Below are 10,187 nucleotides of genomic sequence, written 5' to 3' on the forward strand. Positions count from 1 at the left end.
TGGAATAAAAGGATAAACTTTAAAGTATAAAGGGCAAAACAATTTCATTGAAAACGTGTTCTGACTATTTACAATACTTGTTAAAATGTAAGAGGTAAAAAAATTATTGATAACTTATTCTAACTTTTTACAGTACTTGTTTATAAATAACATTTTTCATTTTGTTATCCGGGATATGTATGTACAAATTTTTCGAATTTCCTACACGAGAGCAAGCTACGTATATAAGTGACGGTGAGAGAAGCGGGAGTATGAGGCGGACGCCGCAATATTTTAAAGTTTGTCCTTGCGCTTTCTTAACTGTGAGACTGTAGGCTAATTTGATTGAAACTTGCAGTCTTTTAAATTGGAATGGTAGTTCACTAGAGATCAGTGGTATTTTGGGGATAAATAGTGTGTGTCCTTTGCACTTTCTAATCATAAGTTCGGCTTCGATTATTTTATTGAACAACTGTTTGACGATCATCCTTGTTCCATTACATAGTTTTGGTGAGTTGAAGTCTCTGAGTAGTATGGTCAGAGATCCAGTTTTAAATCAAAGGTAGTGTAATGGCATTTCTGATACTTGCAAAGAGTTTAGAAATCCTGCAGGGAAGTTCCTACTTTCTTCAGCATTTACTATCGTGTCGATCGATTTGTGTATACTCTCTTCACCGGCAATTTTCTTTTGAATATTTAAGATGATATTGTCGACAATATTATTTTTAGTTGCCAAAATTGGCCTTTCAAATAGCCAATACGGATTGGTATATTTATGAACAATGTTTGGATGAATTTGATCGGTGAGTTCGTTTTCAGCAGTGCCTATGTTGCAGAAATCACTATTGAGTTCAGTGAGACCGGTCGCCTGGTCAGTAGGATACGTGCTTTCACCTATTTGTAAAAATTGTTGAGCAAAATGTGCTGTTATTTTGTCTTTCGATAGTCCAGCTCCCATATTTTTTGTTAGCCGCAGCATTTGTATGTGTGGCCAGAGATGTGATTTTTTTTAAGCATATAGTGATCACGTCTGCTGGTGTTGACTGAGGGGTAACTGGAAGTGTTTGTCGAAAATCTCCTGAGAGTTTGAGTAGAGCTCCTCCCATAACTTCAGAGTTTCCTAGTAAGTGTTGTAGAGTTCTGACCGTGGCTTCGAGTGATTCTTTATTGTCCCACTGTGCATTGCTCCCAGAAGATAATTTTAACTTGCTTTAGAAGTCCACCCAGTCCAGATGCTCTAGAGATTTTACGTACCGGCAATTGTACTTCGGCTATATGCAATGGTAGTTGTAGGGTGAAATGAGCAATTCATCCTCCTTCCATAAATGTGACTACAATGTCTGGTGAAGTCAATGCAATTGCGATGTGTTAATTAGCACGAATTTCTGCCAGCAATAGATATGTTAGAAATGATTTCCCGGTACCACTTCGTGTGTCCACATAAATAATTCCGCCAGTGTTATTGTCGATCCAGTCCATGATAACGTTGTAAATTTCCTTTTGATTGTCACTGACGAGCGGTTTGTTGTGAGCAATATATGGAAGTATTTCGTTGATGTCGCAGCTTTTATCCTTTGTAATTTAGAAGTTAAGCACACTGATAGCATCCTTACATGGTGCTTGCAGCTAAAGTTGTACTAAGGTCTGGTAGTTACTGGTAAACATTTATCTTTTAGGCGAATGAGTGTTTTATTGAAGATGTCGTCTTTGAATTCAGTGGTCATTTCAGGATGAGCTTCTCGGATTTGGTACAGTGTGTCATCACTCATACTTTCTTTGAAGGAGTCCCATAGCTGTTTTGGATTCTATGCGTTACATGTTGTTGGAATTATGGTGATTAAGTCTCTCATTTGTTCGGCTGAAACTGTGAGTGAGGCTTCGTGTAGTGTTAATTCCCAGTGGTTTTCGTTTTCCAGTAGTTCTAAGCGCTGGCATGCTTCTCTGTACGTCTGGCAATGGTAACCGTCAACAGTATTGAAATGTGTTAAAGTAATTGGTTCCCGTATTCCGTGTAGCAGCATCTGGAGATTCGGCGTTGTTCGGATGTACTGTGTATACTCGGTCTAGTGCGCCAATTTTCATTATTCCTGGATGATCTTCTACCGAAATTTCCTGTTTACGTCGTTAAAAAATTTTTCTTGTTGTGTTCCACGTAGGTAGGGACGTCGACATATAGTAATGTTGTCGCGAATGGATCCGTTTGGAATAGTTGGTAAAAAGCCATCGATGTTGTATTCTGAGGTGGTTGGCTTGCAGTTTTCTGGCGGTATGTTTTGTGAAATAAACTCTCTGTCTTTTCTCCAAATGTACTGTTAGCTGTTGCACAGTTGGTCTGTGTATGGGAAGACCGAAAATCCGGGACGCTGCTTCGATACTATTGATGTATCTTCCCGCTCGGTGCATGAGGATCTCGTCGTGCATATTTTGTACTTCGCTGTCTTTGACTGTTTGAAATACTGCCATGTTGCCGCCTTTGTTCACATACTTACAGGACATATTTGATGTTTTTCACTGAATTGCTGTATTCTATGTTTATGTGTGCTTGGAACATTTTGGAAAGTAGTGTGTTATGTAGTTATATCCATTTTTTATCTATTTCCAGTTCGTCTTTGGTTCGTATTCGTATTTTTGCTGTGAAGCACCGTTTTTGGATAATTGTCTTCTGTATTTGGGATAGCCATCAACTCCGATTTGTGTGTCTTCCAAGTACGGTTTTCTCTAATTTTTTGCACATTTTCCATCACTCATACATGGCAAATTGGAGTTTAGTGGTCTATATGGTCCGTGAATCATTTTTTTTCACTACTATGTCGTACAGTGAGGGATCTTCTTGTGAATTGGGAAATCAGCTTGGATGATTTTGTCGATATCCGTGGGATGAATTCTGTCATGTAGCCAAATGAATTTGTATGAGTTAGGAAGTCCTCGTTTTTGCCATTCGATTTTGTACGTCCAGCACCTAATGGTTTCCAAAGACATAGTACTCTGTGATGACTTCAATAAATATTATTTGTCTTTTTCGGAAAACTTCGGGTATTATGTCATGTCGGTGCATGAGGGCTTGTCTGTATCTTACAAGGGGAAGGCCTCAGACACGGCCAACCGATTCGGCTCAAATTTGGCAGGTCGCTTGTGTACAACCTAAAACGAAGGAATCTAAGATATTTTGGGTCAACACCCCCGCCTTTTTGTGAAAATCACCCTTAAAGGTTATGAAGAGCAATCGACTCAAAATTGGCTGAATCGATAGATAATTGTAAACAGAGCATTTTTCAGCATAAGGTTTGGGGTCCGAAAACACATACTTTTCCAGAAATCGAGGTAAGAAGCTTTTACAACTGCCGCTTCTGTACCCACATGGTAAACGCTTTTCGCCGACAGCACCGCTATGCCGGCACGGTAGCTCAGCGTGTTCGGTCAGAGGGCCGATTGTCCTCTGCAATAAAAAAAATCTGAGTAAAGGAATCAACGATCAACTTGAGCGGACGCCGTGTGACGTCCGCACACACCAAACGCAACGAACTATACTGAAAAAACAAAAAAAAAGATAGCACAACGGCCAAGGTAACTGGCTGGGAATCGAACGACCCGGGTTCGAATCTCGAAGAAACCTAGCGGACGTTCTTCTTTTCGTTTGTATTTTCCATATCTCACTTGATAGGGATAGGAGGGTTAATAAGATAAGTAAATCAATAAGGAATGATAATAATAAGGTACGCAAATAGATTTCTCAAATCTCTTTGGATAGTTAACAACTACAATGTTACTCCAGGTCACTTTACAATGGATCTTCCAGTGTCCTCACTTTTCTTCGAACAACTAGATGGATGGTACTTGTCATGTAGCCGCGCGGGATTAGCCGAGTGGTCCAAGGCGCTGCAGTCATGGACTGTGCGGCTGATCCCGGCGGGCATGGGTGTGTGTGTTTGTCCTTAGGACAATTTAGGTTAAGTAGTGTGTAAGCTTAGGGACTGATGACCTTATCAGTTAAGTCCCGTACGATTTCACACACATTTGAACATTTGAACTTGTCATATAAATATTCGAAACAAATATACTCACGACACCAAGAACATCTAATGAATGCAACCTTTCGACAGGTACACTGTTCCATCCGAAGAGTCGGCGGAAAGCAAACTTGGTTTACATCTAAAAATAAGTCTTTTTCGGGAATTAATTCTGATGCGTACCACGCATACGATATCATTGCCTGAAAAATTAGTGCTGAAAGTTTGTTATGAATTATGCTGTGAATAGTTATTGCATTCGTGCGGTTGTGCAATTCCCGCTGGGTTTCCAGAAGCACAATGCAGTTCTGAAGCCTGCAAATAAAGCTTTTAAACTGGCGAGAGAAATAAACATCACACGGCTGGCACACAGGTATGCAGTTTGGCGGTATTACTTGTACTGTGCACGTCGGCTGACCCTCGCCATCTATAAACATTGTGTCATACATTGTAATATTAATTTGTCCACTCCAGGAATCCTATATTAGACAAAACTTGTTATTAGAAACGTATGGTTTTAAAACATTCTCAAGAAATGTTCTGTAAATCGTATTCTTCAGTTTCCCGGATTTGGAGCAGGTAATGTAAACATGTTTCAACGAGTCGGTTAAACGATTGCCCTCTTCTACAACCCGAGGACCAAACGTAACATTCGTTTCTTGTAAACACAGGAAAACCTTAGGCAACACTTTTCCAGAGGCTCTATTGGCATATTGCAGCGTGTACAAATGCGTTAGTTTGTTTTTACTACCAACCGCGACAAGGGTTCGTTTTTCTCCCTTACGCGATAACGTGCGTCGAATGTTCACCCGAAACTCGCATCCTGTTGGATCGCTGTTTATCACGTGATCACGATTAATACCGGTAATAAGTGACGCCGTTTGCGTGCTGAAAAGAGCCGCCACTTTCTGTATACCTTCTATATTTTGTACCTCCTTATGAGAGACTTATTTAGTGACGTGCCGTTGACGAATTTTATACTCCGATTTGAAATTTCTTGCCCAAGATCAAGATGCAGCAAACGTAAATCCTTGTTGACCGTATATTGAAGCGCTCCACCTGCAGCCCACTCTGAAGTATTCTCGTTGTTACATTCTTGTCACGACAATGAGATTCGACAAATCGGTAGCATGTCCACTTATTTATCCCCTGGTATTTGTCGTATCTTGTCCCTCCTTTAACGAATCACTTTCCCACAATTTCAAGTCCTTCTTCCTTTTCAGGGCTGTTGCTCCATTCTTTTGCAGTGTTTGTAAGTTCCAATTTGGATGATTCCTGGCTAGCGCTACCGCCTTTACTTTTACTTCAAGGGGTATAGCGCCGTAGTTCAATCATTTAGTAACCGGTTCGTAACACTCATCGGGAACAGATGAAGCCCATATTCCCAGTGGCGTGGAGATCTCCAAACTGTTATCACCATTTTGCGATTCACTAGTCGGGATATCTTCCACTAAATCACCTTCTGCTTCGTCTTCATGGTATAGTACTTCAGTATCAACAAAAGTCATTTCGTTCGTCAGCTCCAAAAAAACGCTCGACGATAACCGCTCCTATCAATGTAGATCGCCGAGAAACAGAACTGCCTGCTTCCGGTAGTGCATTGCAACACTTTTACAAACCAAAACACAGCGTCGGTAACTTCCCGCTTGCCATCGTCTGTGACAGGCTCCCAACTATATATTACAGCGCTAGTCGAAGGGTGTACATCCTCCATTATTCAGATTATGCACCTGAAAGTTATGACGCAACAAACAATACCTAGTTACTACTGAATAAACAGACGAGCTAATCACTACAAACTAAGTCCGCAGCTCGTGGTTGTGCGGTAGCGTTCTCGCTTCCCGCGCCCGGGTTCCCGGGTTCGATACCCGGCGGGGTCAGGGATTTTCTCTGCCTCGTGATGACTGGGTGTTGTGTGATGTTCTTAGGTTAGTTAGGTTTAAGTAGTTCTAAGTTCTAGGGGACTGATGACCATAGATGTTAAGTCCCATAGTGCTCAGAGTCATTTGCACCATTTTTTTGGAGCCACTCTTCCAGGTTCACAACTATGATATGACGGAGAGGCAAGCGGGACAACATAACTCTCCCCGCGTGCATTCTGTCCCGTGCCTCGCTGTAAACAAGCGTCGCGCGGTTGGCTGTCTGTGATCCCTCGTGAGGAATTCGCAGCACTCTTACTCGGAGATGTTATCATGTGACAAGCCTTAAAATTTTAATACTTTACTAACTCATGGCGTTTGGGAAATTAGTTTGCCTACCTTATTATTATCATTCCTTATTGATTTAAGTACCTTATTAAACCTCACATCCCTATCAATTGAGATATGGAAAAATACAAACGAAAAGAATAACATCCGCTAGGTTTCTTCGAGATTCGAACCCGGGTTTTCCGATCCCAGCCAGTTAACTTGGCCGTTGCGCTATCGGCGCTGTCAGCGAAAAGAGTCTATCATGTAGGTACAGAAGCAGCAGTTGTAAAAGTTTCTTTCCTCGATTTCTGGAAAAGTTTGCGTTTACGGATCCCATACCTGATGATGGGAAATGCTCTATTTACAATTATCTATCGATCCCTCCAATTTTGAGTCGATTGCTCGTCATAACCATAAGGGGTGATTTTCTCAAAATTGCGGGGGTGTTGACCCAAAGTATCTTAGAGTCGTTCGTTTTAGGTTGTACACAAGTGACCTGCCAAATTTGAGCCGAATCGGTTAGCCGTGTCTGAGGCCTTCCCCTTGTTAGTAGTTCTTTGATTTCTGACTACGACGAGTTGCATGTGAATGTTATAAAGAGGTCAGGTCGTCCGTATTTTCTTACGTAGAGCACTGGTATCTTGAGTGTATTCGTGCAGGTATCTTCGGACTTCCTATGTATGGTGAGGGTAAGATTACCATTTTTTCAATGTCGTCAGTGTCACCGTTAGTTACGATTGCGTCTCAAAGGTGGGTTTATTTTTCCTTGTGTAGTTTCTTCTGGTTCAGTCTGGTGAAAAATATCCATTCCGCCTCTGTTTTCCCACACGTATCTACAATGAATTGTTGGAATAGACGTCGAGTGTTGAGAATTTGATTGTATGTTTCATTGTCTCTGATCATTAAGCGGTAAACATATAACTCCATGGAAGTAACTTGTTTTCTTCTACGCCTGTTTCAGGTTGGATTTTTTCACATTAAAATTATATCCGCTCTCTCCATGCAGAAATATAAATGGAGGTTGGAGGGCGTCATATGAACCATGTGTCTTTTCAATGCGTTGTAGTCCTTCTCTTCTTCGTTGTACAATTATGCCATGGCTTTTGTTTTCAGTGTCCACAATTACGATAGGTACTTGGTCTATCTGAGGCGCATTAAATCGACTTTCGTGTTCTCCATGTGGTCTTTTGTCGGCTCGAATTATAACTTTATAGTCATTAGAAATAATTCGGTATAGTGATGTTTGAATATGTGAATCAATTGATTGTATTTGTGTAAGATCCTCTGTTCATCTCAAACTACTTCTCGTCTCAGTCCACCGATATTTCTTCATCATTGATCAGTTTATGTTCCTTCATTTTCGATGAAATGTCCTTCCAAACATTTGTTGTTTTCGTTGGGTGGTGGTAGTAATGACCCCATGTTGTGATAGTTTTGTCCTTGGATGGAAGAAAAAATAATTGACTTTATATCTGTTGGTGTTGATCGAAGTGACACCGAAAGAAGTCATTTGCAGCCAGGCGCTGTGCGCTTTTATATTTTGAAGAAATTCTTTTGATTCCGTCGTTTCTGTGGTCACCTACCGTAAAAATTCCTGCGGAGATGTTTCCAGTAGTGGTGTAACACCGAAAATGTAGACAAAATACCTTCTGCAAGATCCAAAGTTTTCACCGTTTAATATTCGTCGATAACTTGCACTGTACTTTTGATTCTGAAGCTGTAGCTGTATTACAGATGCTATATTTAATATATAGTAGAAGTACTAGTGTATTTAATTTTGACTGTGTATATGAAAATATTGTAAGTTTTTGGGTAATAGTCACGGGAAGTTTATTGAATGTATCTGTTACTGCAAAAGTAAGATGATAGGTAAATCCTAGAATTAACTCTTGAAACCTAAGACTTACCATCACGGTGTGGTACAAGTCCGAAATTTCTTTTTATATGCATAGATTTCGATCTTTTACCAAGAGACATTGGTAAATGTTAGGATGTACCCATACCAACTGGTAAAACCATATTCATTAAAAAATTAACTTCGCATTTTATTGTAATAGTTTGTATTTACTGTAAAAATATATATTTTAAACATTCTTGCATTCCTATGTGATTATAATGAGTAATATTCCGCATTAGTGAAAAATATTGTAAAAATGTTACCTTGTGAACTCTAATTTTTGTTACAACAAGGCTGACTACTGTGGGATGTAGAGTTACGTAATGTGGAAGACGATTTACACATGCATTTTTTAGCTCCTCCAACAAAAGATTGTTTGGTAACCACTTCCCATAAACTAATTTCTTCTCTCGCTACTTCTTTGAAAAGCACACTAAGCACTCCGTCTTCAGGCCACGAGTGGCCTACCGGGACCATCCGACCGCCGTGTCATCCTCAGTAAAGGATGCGTATAGGAGGGGCGTGGGGTCAGCACACCGCTCTCCCGGTCGTTATGATGGTATTCTTGACCGAAGCCTCTACTATTCGGTCGAGTAGCTACTCAATTGGCATCACGAGGCTGAGTGCTCCCCGAAAAATGGCAACAGCGCATGGCGGCCTGGATGGTCACCCATCCAAGTGCCAACCACGCCCGACGGCGCTTAACTTCGGTGATCTCACGGGAACCGGTGTATCCACTGCGGCAAGGCCGTTGCCGCTACTTATTTGACGTTGATAAAATTTTCCTTTCACCATGTAAATTGGTTCCTAGTGTACAACGACTTCAGTTTACCAGCTTTGGTACCAAGTGGATAAAATTAGTCATCCTGAATATTTATCGCTAGTAATATTATAGATTTTGTATCGATTTTTGCCCTGTCTACATCCGGTACTCTAATTCTCACATTCTCTCCAGCTGAAGGTTTTCGGATTTTGTTACATGAGGCTGCGTTCATTTTCTTTGCCTACAATTGAAGATCTTCTTTGGCAGATGCTTGGACCCGTTTCACTTTCTTAACACTGTTGGAAGTTATCAGAGTCTCCTCACAACCATCAGTTGGTGCCGGTGTCTCGTTGTTAACTGTCGTCAAATACTGTGTCTCTGGTGCTTCCTCACCTGCTGCAGCCGCACGTTCTACCTCTGTTCTTTCTGTTCCAGTACTTGATTCACTGGCATCAATTTGCTTGGCCGTCATTTTCAATTTCCTGTGAGTCAGTGGAAGTGGTGTTTAACATTGTTTCCAAGTCTTCTTCAGTTTTTTATATCTTTTATTACATCACGTGGAACAACTGTGGTAGCAATGCCCATGTTCATTGGAACCCCAAACATGGCTTTATATGGTGAACATCTGATCCCATTCATGATAAGCCCTACTTTTCAGTGCCTGCACAAACCTCAGCCCTTCAGACCATTTTCCAGTTTCATTTGTTTCCATTAAAGTTAATAACGTATTTTCGACATCTCGATTTGCTCTTTCGTCTGATCCCTGAGACTGACTGTGCCTCTGCTTCCGGTGGACTATTTTTATATCACTCCACAACCTACATAAACTTTGAATGACTTGGTTACAAAACTCACTATCAATATCGGAATGAAGGATGCTTGGGCCACCAAAGGTGGTAAAAATGTCCAAATCATGATATGCTACTTCATCAGCCCTTTTCGAAGTTAGTGTGTAGGGATAACAGATTCTGTCAGATGATCTTAGCATACAAATATGAACTTCGACTTACTGTCTGAGCTAGCCTGCATGTCGATTAAGTTAATTTGGCGACGTGAATTAATTTCACTGTCTATGATAGTTTTTTTTTTTTTTTTGCTTTTTTCTGGCATGGTTCTCATAATCTCAAATAAGTAACGATTGATTCAAAAGTCACATTCCTTTACTTGCAGTTCAGTTCCACACTCATCCGAGTTCGGTCGCCATAGTCTATAGCATTGTGGCTCTCATGTAGTATATTAAACAGTTCATCGAAACGAACGTAATAACGAATTTATTTTTTTCCAGCAGACACCGGTGCTATGAGTTTCTCTTCATCTCCGATGCTGAGAACATCATATCGCTTCAAACGTCT

The 10,187-nt window shown here is 40.7% G+C and overlaps 1 pseudogene; it reads right to left on the reverse strand.

Annotated features, from left to right (window-relative positions):
• Positions 1-8,710: 8,710 nt before the first annotated feature.
• On the reverse strand, positions 8,711-8,828 carry LOC124796746 (annotated as a pseudogene).
• Positions 8,829-10,187: the final 1,359 nt, after the last annotated feature.

This window comes from Schistocerca piceifrons, chromosome 4 (genome assembly GCF_021461385.2).
Source record: "Schistocerca piceifrons isolate TAMUIC-IGC-003096 chromosome 4, iqSchPice1.1, whole genome shotgun sequence".
NCBI classification, from domain to species: domain Eukaryota; kingdom Metazoa; phylum Arthropoda; class Insecta; order Orthoptera; family Acrididae; genus Schistocerca; species Schistocerca piceifrons.